Source organism: Drosophila melanogaster, chromosome 3R (genome assembly GCF_000001215.4).
Source record: "Drosophila melanogaster chromosome 3R".
NCBI lineage: Eukaryota > Metazoa > Arthropoda > Insecta > Diptera > Drosophilidae > Drosophila > Drosophila melanogaster.
Genome location: NT_033777.3, coordinates 6,030,780 through 6,043,829, shown reverse-complemented (window position 1 = coordinate 6,043,829; position 13,050 = coordinate 6,030,780). Strand labels below are relative to the sequence as shown.

The 13,050-nt window shown below is 43.0% G+C and overlaps 1 long non-coding RNA gene across 1 annotated transcript, besides 1 other annotated feature; it reads left to right on the top strand.

Moving 5' to 3' along the window:
- Window positions 1-3,152: 3,152 nt before the first annotated feature.
- Window positions 3,153-3,215: a mobile genetic element.
- A 2,242-nt stretch (window positions 3,216-5,457) lies between these two features.
- Window positions 5,458-6,043, top strand: lncRNA:CR46221 (long non-coding RNA:CR46221). Its single transcript, NR_133334.1, has 2 exons — window positions 5,458-5,926; window positions 5,982-6,043. It is a non-coding gene; the product is annotated as a long non-coding RNA:CR46221 (long non-coding RNA).
- Window positions 6,044-13,050: the final 7,007 nt, after the last annotated feature.

Genomic DNA, 13,050 nt, shown 5'->3' with positions numbered 1-13,050 from the left:
GGGTGGAAAGGTGCCGGTAAGTAGGAGGTTGCTGGTCTGGTGGCCCATTGCTTCAGTGGGCGGAGGCGGGATCGTAAAACCGCTTTGTCACAGGCCAATTTCGGTGCGAAAATAAAGGGGCCGGTCCGTTGCTTTTGGCCGCGTGGCGAGTGTAATAATAGATTTTTAGCAAAGTTGTTAAAATTCTCCTGCTTCCACGAGTTCGCACACACCTACATACCAAAGTCAAAGGCAAAAAGGCCCTTGAAGTAAATAAGTCCAGGGAAAAACAATTAAGGCAGATAATAATAATATGAAGAACCGGCAACGGGCCGTCGAAAAACAAAAAAAAAAAGGAAAACTTTCACTTTAGCTCATTTTCACATTCAGAACTTTGCGCTTAACTTTTTCCTGCTGGCAGTATCCCCATTTTGCTATCATCTACACTTGAATATAAGCAAAAAATTCAAAGTCGGAAAATTCCATAGATAGAAAAGTACTACAATGTAAATATGGCAAACAAATCTTTATAATCTTTTGATTGCACGTTCCTAGAAATTGCTGAAAAAATAAATTATTTAAAAGTATTTCCGCAGAATTGAGAACTGTGAATGATTTCTTGCAATCGTTCTTGCTCACCTCTGGGAACTACTTAAACGCAGAACGTCGGTGTTCGAGCGAAGAAACTCGCAAGTTAAAAATACAGACTTACGCATATCCCCTTACAAGACCACGCCAAAGAAGCCGATGAAGAACTTGAGTGGGGTTTTTCGGAGATTGCCTAATTGCTGGGGCTTTCTTGGGGTTCCCCATGCCGCCCGCTAATAGAAATTTAATGGAACTGAACACGTGCGGCAAACAATTTTGATGCCGGCTAAGTAGGCCGCTGAAAAATTCATGTCAGAGGCCACTTGACAGGCGACTTCACCGGCAACCGATGGTGGATCATCGGCGCTGGAAAACAAAAAGCAGGGCAATAAATACAAAGGCCACTCAAGTGGGGTGGCAAAACTTTCACCACACTGGCAGAAAGCATTTATTACGCAGAGCGCTCTATTCAATTATTCAGGCGCGGCATCCGCTGCTTCCCAAAAGGATGCTAAATAATGTACAATCCTCTGCAGCTGCATTATATGAAAATGCATGTCCTTTTCGGCGGGCTCCTCTCGAAGGCGCGGAAGGAAGCCAGCTGACGTGCGTCCAAGGAGCGCGACATTCGCGCCCTTGTTTTGCCAAATGGCAAAGTTTTACTTCCGCGCTGCACTCAAATGAAAAATAAATATGACAGTCGACGGCCTCGTATTCGCATTCGCACTTGCACTTGCAGCAGACTCGCAGACTCACAACCTCGAAGACACGCAGAAGCGAAGACTGGGCGACCGGGCGACTTGGAGACCAGGACAAAGACACTTGCATATTAAATGATTTTAAATAGTCAGGACAATGCAGCTGCTGCTCGGGTTGCTTCTTCTCTTGCTGTCCCTTCTGCTTTTACTGCTGCGTCAGCACCGCATTAGGTTTATAAATTAGAAATGATGGGACCATGCCCAAATGGGAACTAAGAGTCCTGGCAGTTCGGAAGGTGGACAGCCCGACTTCAACATACCAATTACATTTATGTGAATACTTATTTGAGATAATATTCGACTGTAGCTACAGTTTTTCCATCTGAGATTGCACTGCCAAGTGGCACTGCAAATAATCTTCATTATGTATTTCACTAAATCTTTTCTCGGAATATTTTACCTACGTATTATCTGAAAGTGGGATAACTATTTAGCTTGGTTTGATTTGCAATCATGTTGAACTCTATTGTAGTTTGATGATTTGTACATCTATCCACTCCTATTTAAGCCATTTACTTTGCACCTTTTGGTGCCAAATAGCCCATTCATACCCTGGCATTTGAAAGCGAAGTTCAAGCTTTATAACACCGCGATTTTGTAGCAGGGTCGCTGATTCAGGAGGACCCCGGCATAAGTTATGCAAATGCTCCTACGCCGGGGGCAAAAGCCTCTGAAAGCTGGCCAATGCGCTAATGATCAGAATCACCATTGCCACCGACGACGTCTGTATGCAAGTATGTCTATATCATCGTCATGACGATTGCCGTTGCAATCTAATTGCCTTAATTAAGCAATCACAAATCACAAATTAATGCCGCACACCCATATTGCATTGCAATGCCATAAAGCCGTAATCCGTACCCGCCACTTAGTTAACGCAATTATAACCATAGTTTGTTACTGAAGGTCCCCACTCGCGTCGGTCTTACACCCACCCACCCCATTGGGAAGCACCTTGTGTGCGGCTATATAACCCTTTAGAATCCACTTAGGTCCTTGTCACGAATCAAGCCAACTATCAGTGACATGAGATACTATATCAATTAAGCAACCATTTGGTTTTGGTCTCACTAGGTCTTGGCAAATCATAACATCTGATTTTATAATTAAGAATTCAGATGCAATAGTCCCTGTCGATTAAAGCCCATCTCATTTCATTGTCATAATGAACGAGATATATTATTTTGAACTCAACTGTGTGGGAAGTGGGAAATGAAAATGGGATGCGGACTGTGGCGAGTGGTAGGGACTGGGCTAAACCACACATCAGTGGTTGCTCATATCCATACCTAAATTAACCACAGCATCACTGAAACTTCGGTTTTATTCCCGATAATAAGGCGCTTAGATGAGGTCATAGGTTGCTATTTACATGTGACCTTGCCTCCCGCCGCCAATCGCCCATATCATTGAGGGCGCTTCCAGCGGGCTGTGTGCTCTTGCATTAGCCCAGTTAACGGTTAAATAAAACTTAACCCACTTAGGTAACCAGTCTGTATTGACTAGTGTTAATTAAATTGGCCCTCGCGCTTCAGTTGGCTATGTTAACATGTGTTTGCTGTCTTCGGCGGTGAAATTTAATTGGATTGTGCCTTATGTAGATGGCGGGTTAATTGGTCTCAAATGGCAGTTGGTGTTCTGCAGAAGGGGATTTCTTTCTGTACATTTCCATATGCCAGACCATCCCTACGAACGTCGAGATCACGGATACTAGTGGAAAGTTAAGATTAAGCAATCTTTTAAATATATTTCGTTCGGTCAACTTTTGTCAATATAAATTGAAATGTTTAATATTTTTAGAATCGGAGCGGTCTAATAAAAGCGTTTAAAACGCAATAGTCGAATGACTTTTAGATACCCGATGCTCAATTAGTGAATGTATTGTACAATGGAGATACGCGCGTAGAAACGCGATTTCTGTAGCAAGCGGAAATAGCATGCTTTGCAAGCAGAGATGAAACGGATTTTTTTAATAGGTTTATATATTTCCAAAAGGTGTTATGTTATATTTTACAATCTTAGCTTTATCGAGTTATGTGTATTAAAACAGTATCGTGTCAGTTCATTTCTTTATGTATATCCTAAAGCTACACGTGAAAGCTTATATCTATTGCGTTAGTCACAACAATTCCAAAGAAATAAATAAAAGCAATTAAAAAAACCCTAGCAAAAGCCAGTTCTAATTATAAATTGTATTCGTAGTTCTATCTTTACGTGAACAGCACGCAATCCGATTGAAGATATTAAAAGGACACAGAAAAAAGGGGAAGCGGAAATACAGGGCCATTTATAAGCGTTATGTCGACGACAACCATAAATGGGCAACGATAATCACAGCTAAAAGTCATCAACATAATAAACCCGAGTTTTTCCTTTCACATGCACCCTGGACCGCGGACAATGGTAATCAAGGGGGTGACCGGGGGTCTCTAGGGTCTGACAGGCGGGATGAACAGGGACAAAGGCTACCAGCAACATTTAAACATTTATGGCAACATATTTGATCACGTTTTCTCAATCATTGCCCTTACGACCCTAATCAAATTTCACCTGATGGCAGCCAGAAATTTACCAAAATCCATGAGCACACTGTGCACTGATTGCTACTGCTCCTGCTGTGCTGCTGCTGCTGCGATTTTGCTGCCCAGGAGCAACATTTAGATGGTGGGACTGCTGCTGCTGCGGGTGGCGAACCGATCCGTTCGTGCGGACAGTTCGGGGCTGCCCGGAATGGAATGGGCATATTCTGTTTTGATTACAACTCGACGGTGGCTCCTTTATTTTATTATGAATCTAATTCCTTATAATTCGTAACATATGTTTCGGCCATGGCCTGGGAGAAGCAGCCAACTGGCTTTGAATTACAAATCAGGGCGCCCAAGAAGGTCGAGGCGAGGGCTCCGAGCTACGTTTTGTTTCTTCGCAAATTTAAGTTAAGACATCGCTGATGACGTCCCCTGGTTTTCCCTTTTTAAGGATTTTCGGCCAAACACAGCGCCAGTTGGGCCGGCCATTAGACTAATGCCAACCGATTTGAGTTTTGCATTTTGCCCCCAGGGCGCACTCGAAACTTGGTGACACTTTAAAGACCTTTCCGGCTGCGTGTGGTGGCAAACAGGAAAACTCTATCTGACTGTCGCCCATATGAATATTTCATGTCAAACACACGTCATTAGAGTGGGACGGGAGTGGAGGTGCCTGCCCGGCTTCATTCAGCCCGGTTCGGTTAGTCAGTCAGTGGGATTTCAATATTTTTTAGCGCCCTCGAACCATGCGATTCGAGTCGAGTCGAGTTGAGTCGAGACAACAGCAGCACCAAAGGCAGCCAAACCAAAGTGAATCCTCCTGCACGGCGACGAAAATCGGTGTAATTTTCGTAAAGCAAATATACATGCAAATTCTCGAAATCACTAAGTGAATAAAGCGATTAGAAATTAACTATTTATCTATATAGTTCTTAGGACAGATAGAGATTCAATCAAACCGCCCAAAAGATGTAAGCAAAGTTGGTAAAATTAAAAATGAATGAACGAAAAAATGAATTAAATGAAAAATGAATGAGCAAGCCCACGACGCTATAATTTCCAATACAATACGTTGGAGGATATAGTTAAATTAGCGTTTCAGAACTATAAAGCGCGAGTGTTGTCTAGCTAAAAATGTATCGAATAGTTAAAAAATTCAATTTACCCTTAATGATTTTTCAGTGTGTGCTGAGGGTGGGTGTTTGGTCGTTGGGCGTGGCACATGTGTTCAGCTTTGCTGTGGCATGTGCACGAGCCTGAGCATGTAATTTACCTAAAGCTCGATACGCCGGTAGCCTTGCATCGCATCGGTACGGGTTCGCTGCTCCACTGCTCCGCAGCTCCAATTGCTGATGTTGCCGCTGCCACTGCTGCTGCTCCGGAGTAAATGCGCCAGCTGACCTATTCTAGCAGTCAACCATAAATCCACACTGATGATGTACTTCATGCTATTGTGCTTTGGAATTATATCGCATATTTTTGGTTTCTATTGCACATTCCTTTCAGGCAGGCCACACAAACGCTGAAACACACACACGTGCACTCGTTCCGGACGAGGGGCGGCATGGGATGCGATGGGCTGGGCTGGAGTGGGAGTGGACGTGGTCGGTGCACAGTATCTGCTGGCACGCCATTTCATCATCATCAAACGGCAGCAACAGTGGCGGCTACAACTGCGACCTGGCAAGGCGGTATCCGTTTACCCGACATAGCTTCCCCAGCTCCATCTAAATTTTCCCGGCCTGATGATATTCAGGGGATCCAAAAGAGACAGGGAGAGAGAGAGTGACTGACAGGTGGACTTTCCCCAACTTTGAAACGCACAGCAAGGAATTTTGGCCTGCATATTGCAGCAGTATCATTGCCCGAAACGAACTACTGCCCACCTGATCGCCTTTAATCACCCTAGGACCATTGCAACCTGCTTCTGAACCACTTTTCCGGATGGAATCTTCAATTGCAATCGCTACCCGATGACTAGAAGTGAAAAACTAAACCAAACCGTAGAAGTACAAGTTGCACAGCATTAAAAATAAACTGTTTCTTTTATTTAGTTTCGATTTCTTGGATACTTATGTAAGTAATGTAAATTAAGCTTTTGCTTACTATTATTCATTGGAACCTTTCACAGGATATAAGCCCTGGCAATTCTGTATTAATAAATAAATTATCAACCTGCTTTTGAATTCTAATTTTCCAAATTAGTTCTTACAAATTTTTTAATTTATCCCGCTCACTTTTAATTCACCTAAGTCCACGAACTTTTCTCCCCCTAAAGGTAACTAACTAACTATCCGTTCATCGTCGCCCATTGGAGCTATGAACCCCAATGCTCAGACATTTGCCATTATATTTTGTTTTTTTTTTTTCTCCCGGCGGGAAACAAAAGATCCGCCGGTCCAAGCCAATCCCTTCCAGATTTTCCGGTCGCCCTTTTGTGCAATTTGGACCGTTCAGTTTGCAGCGATTTGTGTTTTATTTCCGCTGTGCAAATCGCAGTTACAAATGCAAATGTAACTAAACCAATAATATTCCCAACTGTAGCGGGGGAAGCTGGGCCACTAACTAACAAAACCGTGCAGCAGCTGGGTCGATGCACACTGTTCAGGATTTCATTGCTTCAAGTTCATCACGATCTATTCCCCTTGATATAATATTCAACATCTTATAAGAAGTATGGAAGTTGGATCTTTTGCTTCAACGAACTTAGTTATATCTATTTCCCTAAAAATGTAGCTGTGTTTATTGTTGGCTATAATCACTTAAAACTTGCTGAGTAATTTTCTGTAGTGTTCCCTTTCTATTTGTGCAACATGACTGGACAAACAAACTATGGCGGTGGGGCGGGGAGAGAACAAATCGGACTGGGGCGTCAATATGCAACATAGCTTCTCCATTTATGACCGGCAAGTGGGAGGCATTTTTTTTTTTTTTGGCGTTCGAGCAGCAGCAGATTTGCCAATTCCAATCGCAACGCCCTTGCTAAAGTTAATTGCCGTGCAATTTTTGTATGCATAAATAACGGTAAATTTGTTATACACATCATTTTGATTGCACTCGCTATATCATCAGAACAGCAGATGACGAAAAACATTTGCTGCCCCCGTGGCCAAATGCGCGTAAAAACAGCACAAATGACTCAAAAAGAGCGGCAAAAAACGGCGGCGATATTTATTTATACGAAACGCGCCGGCCAAACGAAATTTGATTTAAATCAAATGAAATATTTAAACATCAAAATGTTAGCGTCGGCCGAATGAATAATGGCAAAATATTTCCACAACTATTTGGGACAACCCATGAAATATTAGCACAAGCTTCGAAATAATCGTCTGCTAATTTTATGCTGTATTTTTAAACGCATAGTATAAACAGCATTTCCACTCACTCACTGCAGTTCTTAAAAAGCAAATTTAAAACATTTTAAAGTGGAATTTTGTACTAAAAACCAATCTAAGGTAAGTCACTAGGCATTCCTGGACCAATCTCGCATAGTCCTTTGCACTTCTTGCAAAGTGGCTAAAGTAATTAATTTAATACAAATTCCATCACCACACCTCTTTATGAAATCGATAGCTGCATCGATTTGGCGATGAATCATCGTTAGGCATTTAACAGAAAATGATAACTTATTTATACAATTTTCGAGGACTTCAACTTCAGGGCGGAAGCAGAGCTGCGCTGACATTTAATCTTATTGATTGATGACAGACTGTCATCCCGCAGCCCAAGGAGAATCCAAGCAAAATAGCGACGGCGGCTTGGCAATCGCACTTAGAACTGTTTGCAATCCCAAAAAAGCAAAGAGCAAAAAGCGAGGACGCAGTGCAGCACATTGGCGGGTAAAGAAGCCGCGGCTGCTCCAACAAGTCGAGCATCGAAAAGCATACCACATCCATAAAGAATTAAAACACAGAAAAAACATTACGTACAGTTCAGATGCAGATACATTTGCACCACTTCCATAGAGGTTAGAAATATAGTGAAACTGAATGAAGCAATCAAAATTAAAGGTACATCTTTCTTTTTTATTTATAGATCAAGCTTGTTACGTATTAATTAGAGAATAAATGCTTAACAATTCAATTCAGCTTATTCACTTTAAAGGAAGTTCAAACAATCATACATTCCCATGGCGCAATAGACAATTCAGTCTAATTTTCGGCCAGTGCACTTGTACACTCCACACTCTGGACTGGCAGCTGTGTAAAATTCATCTGTCATCGCGTGTGTAGCGCAAAGCTTATGACGTTAATCCTTTAAATGCGCCAAATGCATGCAAAACTTTGCAACTGCAGTCCTAGGAGTGCGGCGTGTGTAGGAGTGTATTTCAGCTGCAGAGCCGTCAGCGCAACGACAGGGGCTGAAGCTTTCGCAAATTGTAGAAATTGTATGCCTTGGCATGTGGAAAGGCGGAAAAGCGATGGAGAGCGAGAAAGCGGGAAAAATGCGCGAGGAGCGGGAGCGGGATTGGGAGCGGGAGTGGGAGTGGCAGTGGTGCTGGAGGTGTCAACTTGTGTGTGGAGGTTTTGTATCTGCGCGACAAAATCAACCAACCGAAAGCGTTCAATCATCGTTAGTTACCATATTCCGTGGCAAGCGGCCTCCAACCTCCAACATTCCACCTTCCACCTCCAACTTTCGATCCCAGAAGAGTGACGCGCCAGGTAAGCCGAGTCGTAGAATAAAACGCACAAACAGCCAGAACGAACCCATCCAGAAATAGAAGCGAATCCAAACAGAAAAACAGAGGGAAAACGAGGAAAGCAGCGCCAGCATGGAAGGATATAGCCAAAGTTGCAAGAGTTGCCAAAGGAGAACTGCATATTTTTGCGTTCGTTGGCATAAACTGGGGTAGATCGCGCACTTAATACACATTCATGAATATTTTATAGACGATTCGTGTTGGCCAGGATGAACGGATGGTGCTGCTACCGTTCCGTTTTTGACTTACATGAATTTAATGTAATTAGACGAATCCTGGAGGTTTCACGTAATCAAATTCAAATTACAAGTGCCAAAAGAGGACTCTGAGAAGAGCAGCCATTTGCTGCAGTCGTGTGCTAAAACGAGAGTTGACATCGAGAATTTTTGATTTAACCAAGTGCATGATCTATGACAGCCAATGTGTCCCGCACAAAGACAGCTTCAGCTCACTGATGGTACAGAGGACCCACAGATGGGGAGTTAGCACACTGCAAAAAACGAATTATTCTAGTCAATGTGAAGTTGAGGTCAATTTAAAATATAAGGAGTTAAACAATAATATATCATATTCTATAAATGTCACGTTTTATCTGCATTGTCTTTTTAACTTCGATCAAACGAATGGAATAAGTTGATAGATTTCGTAAGCAGGCACCTTTGTAAGATCAATTTAATACATTCACGACGCTTTTTCTCGCAGTGTCGTATGACTGCGGGTCGCATTTGCTTGGCTTGCTCGTCTATTGCCAGTCAAGAGTTAACACGAATCAATTACGCAGACACACACACACACAAGGCGAATACTTTCCCGGAGAACTGGAAAGATGGATGCAGGCCATCGAGATGGGGTGGAGGTGGTGGTGGAGGTGGTGGTGGAGGTGGAGGAGGAGGTAGAGGCTGGGCAGAAGCTGGAGCTGGATATTGAGATGGGGCACAAAGAGATAGGGCCAAAGCTGTGGACTGCGGACTGAGGCACACCGAATCACCGACTGACTGGCAGTCCAACTGAATGCGAAGAACTTGGCTGGCTGCTCCTGTCAAATGACATTTGACTTGGCTGCTGGGCCAAGGATTTACAATTTAAAGCAAGTGGCCAATAAACCAGATGAACGACCATTCGAATCCCATGGCCCCCAGTACCTGGCTTTCTGAAGAGCTCCAGAATATTTGACTGACGTAAGTGTATCCCCAGTGTGTGTGCACCATACATATGTGCGACAGGCTCAAATGCTGGAAAAGCGCTCGATGCCAAAGCAATTGGGTTTATGGTCGTTTATGTAAGTGTGTCCGAATAGTGTGGAGCGGTGCCCGATGGCCGAAGGGTAATAAAAATAATAATTACAACATAAATGACAGATGTTACAGCGCCGCCGGGATAGGTACATTTATGGTTAGAGGCACAGATAGTCGCCAAATAATGGGGGTAGACATATTAACGGCTATTAACAAACTATAAAGCTCAAATGGCCGGCTATTGTTTCAGGTGATTAAACGAGGGCTAATTGATGGCTGCTGCAGACAAGGAAAATAATGATGACCAGTAGATAGAACTGGAAAAACATGCATAGCCCAAACGGCTGACTTTACAGTACTATGGATAATATTAAGTTCAAGCTTGCTCTCAGCTATTTGAGCGCCGAAAACTTTAAGCTAAAACGACTCTCTAACGAAAGTTACACCTTTATATAAATAAGTATATGATGTTAGAGGGTCTAAAAATGAATTTCCGTTGGCGCAGGATCCGTCCGGGTTACCTCAACCACAACTGACAACCGAGCGGGAGCGATTTCAATTAGGGTGCGCCGATATAAGCCAACGCCGAACCGAAGGCAACTCACGATTTTGGATTGCATATAATCAATGCAATACCCGACAATGGCAATGGAACCGGGCCGCTTTCAGAACATCCCGATACTCATCTCCACCAATGACCGGCACCACCGAAACCACCGCAGTGGCATTCAAAATAGATGCATCACTCGATCCGAGGACTTACTGCATTTCGGGCCGGCGGAACTGGGGAGCAGTGGAAGTGCATTTTGCGTAACTCATTAGGACCTCATCTCATTTGGCGACGGCTGAGTGGGCGGTCCAGTCAATGGCAAACACCCCGCAGCGGAACTAAAACCGGAGGATGCGAGTGGCAGTGATCAGGAACGCTTTCGATGGTAATAGCAAAACTGAAGCCCGGTCTGCACTTCCAAAAACGTTGATTTATTCAAGAAGAACATTACAAACAAACTCAATTTAGATTTAACGAGTTAATCAACATTTTATAAAAATAAAATTAAGTTTAATTATTTTCAAAGTAACACTGAGGAAAACATTGCGAGTCCAAATTGAATCGGTGACAAATGTAAATAACTTATGAAATGCTGAAACTTACTAGCTGAAATATTTTGAAATCGCAGCAGACATATAAGTATTCTTATAAGAATAAATCCTTTTTTAAACTATTTTTAAATGTGTAAGGATTTGGCTGCCATGGTTGCAATTTCATTCATCTGCCTTTGCACATCGTCAGCGCGAACGTCGATGCCTTGCATTGTGAATTTTTCCGCCCGCTAAATTGCGGTGAGCAGGTTTAGTGCGCCACTCCCACCGCTTCCACGCCCACATCCACACCACCGCCCATCCCGTAAAGCCGCAACTTCCCATTGCATTGTTGTGTGTATGTCACGTTTTCCACTTGCATGACCACTTCCGCAGCAGCTTTTTGCTGGTCTCTTGGCTGCTGGCAGGATGTCTTGCATCACGGCTAACCGAAATGAATCCCCACATTGCTAAGTCTAGATTATGCCCCAAAAATGTATCCCTGTCCAGGACTATCATCAATCACACACGTGTCTATCAATACCTCGCCGTTTTCGAATAGCGCCAGCCGCAGTTTTAATTTTTAAACATTAGCTGGCTACAGAAGCGACGGATAGTTCCCCCTGGATTATAAGCTGCGCAGATTTCAATCTTCTGAAATCTTCTTTTGCGCCGCTAGAATCACAACTTTCTAGCGTTCTTATTCCCGAATTCTCGACGTTAATACGGACAGACGGACGGACAACCATACGGACGTGGCCAGATAGACTTGGTCCGGGAACACCTCCTTCTACGTGATACCTTTAGTTCAACGAACATCTTGAATAAAAATACAATTTCAGGGTTCCGTATATTGCATAAACCCATAAGAATGAATGAATTTCGCCTCAAGTAAACCAACTTGACCAGAATCCCCGAGAGAGTTGATAACCAAAGTGTTTTCTGCAAATCTCAAGTTGGTATCAAATATTTACACATTGCCGTCGTCTATTAGTTAACACATTGTCTGGCGGCATTACGCACTAAAGGTATACCACAGAAACTTTTCGTCACATTTCGTGATTAATTTTAATGGCCCACAAACAAAGCACTTCGAGCCGGAACCCAAAACAGAAGGCAAAGGAATCGGCTACAGATACGGCACCTGACCCAGAGCTGTGGTCAACGTTGATTAGCCGCAATCACTTTGGACTCCGCTGGGACGAGTCGTTAACAGTCGAGAGTGCTCCATCGTCTAGTCGTTGGTCATGCATTTTCCATGAGCCCGGCACACGCACTCCCGCCCAGAAACCGAACTAACAGCCGTTTAGTGGACGCTACTGGCCTCTGGTTTGCACTGAAAGAAATGCTGATTGCTTTTAAATTAAAGATAAAACACTGGACTGTAGCTCTGTTAACATGACATTCAAATTTGTTCACTTATATTTCATGGTGGCTCTGACTGTTATGGCATTATAATGATGCTTTTCTATTCTTATCCCAGCTTCAGATCTAGAGGAATACCAGTCACTCAGAAAGAAATTTAAAATTCTTTTGAAACATCAATAGAAATTGGAATGCAAATAATACTCGACTAACGGAATGCTAGACGGATCAATAAAAAACGAGTCTAGACAGCCTTTTCAATCTAAGAATATATCCAGAGGGTATATCCAGATATTGCCTTAAAGTGCCATTTTTTACAGTGTTACTTCGAGAGCAGTGGCCACGCACTGTCGCAAAAACAAATGCAATCGGCGGTACCCACATATGCCCCACCTTCCCATTCCATTGCGTATCCCATCCAGTCTCGTACCCCGGAATACAGATTTAATAGAAGGAGCTTAGACGTGCTGGGGCCTCCGAGGGGAATTGGGTAGCAGGCGAGGGGAGCATGTGGGTAGTTAAGCTGATTTCGGTACATTTGTCTACTGTGCCACAAAAGTTAATTAGAAGAGCATGAATCTTTTACTGATCAAAACAGGCACATATGGTTGGTATAAATTGTAGCAGACAGTACTTCTTTGGTTTTGTTATGTATATCAGAACAAATAAAATCTGAACATAATAATTAGTAAAATTAACGGGATCCTTTCGGTTGCTCATTTGACGTCAAAGAGTTAGAAGCAAAATTTCTATCAAACCCATTTTAATTAAGATGTACAATTAAATGTGCGGTTGTCAATTTAAAAATCACCAAT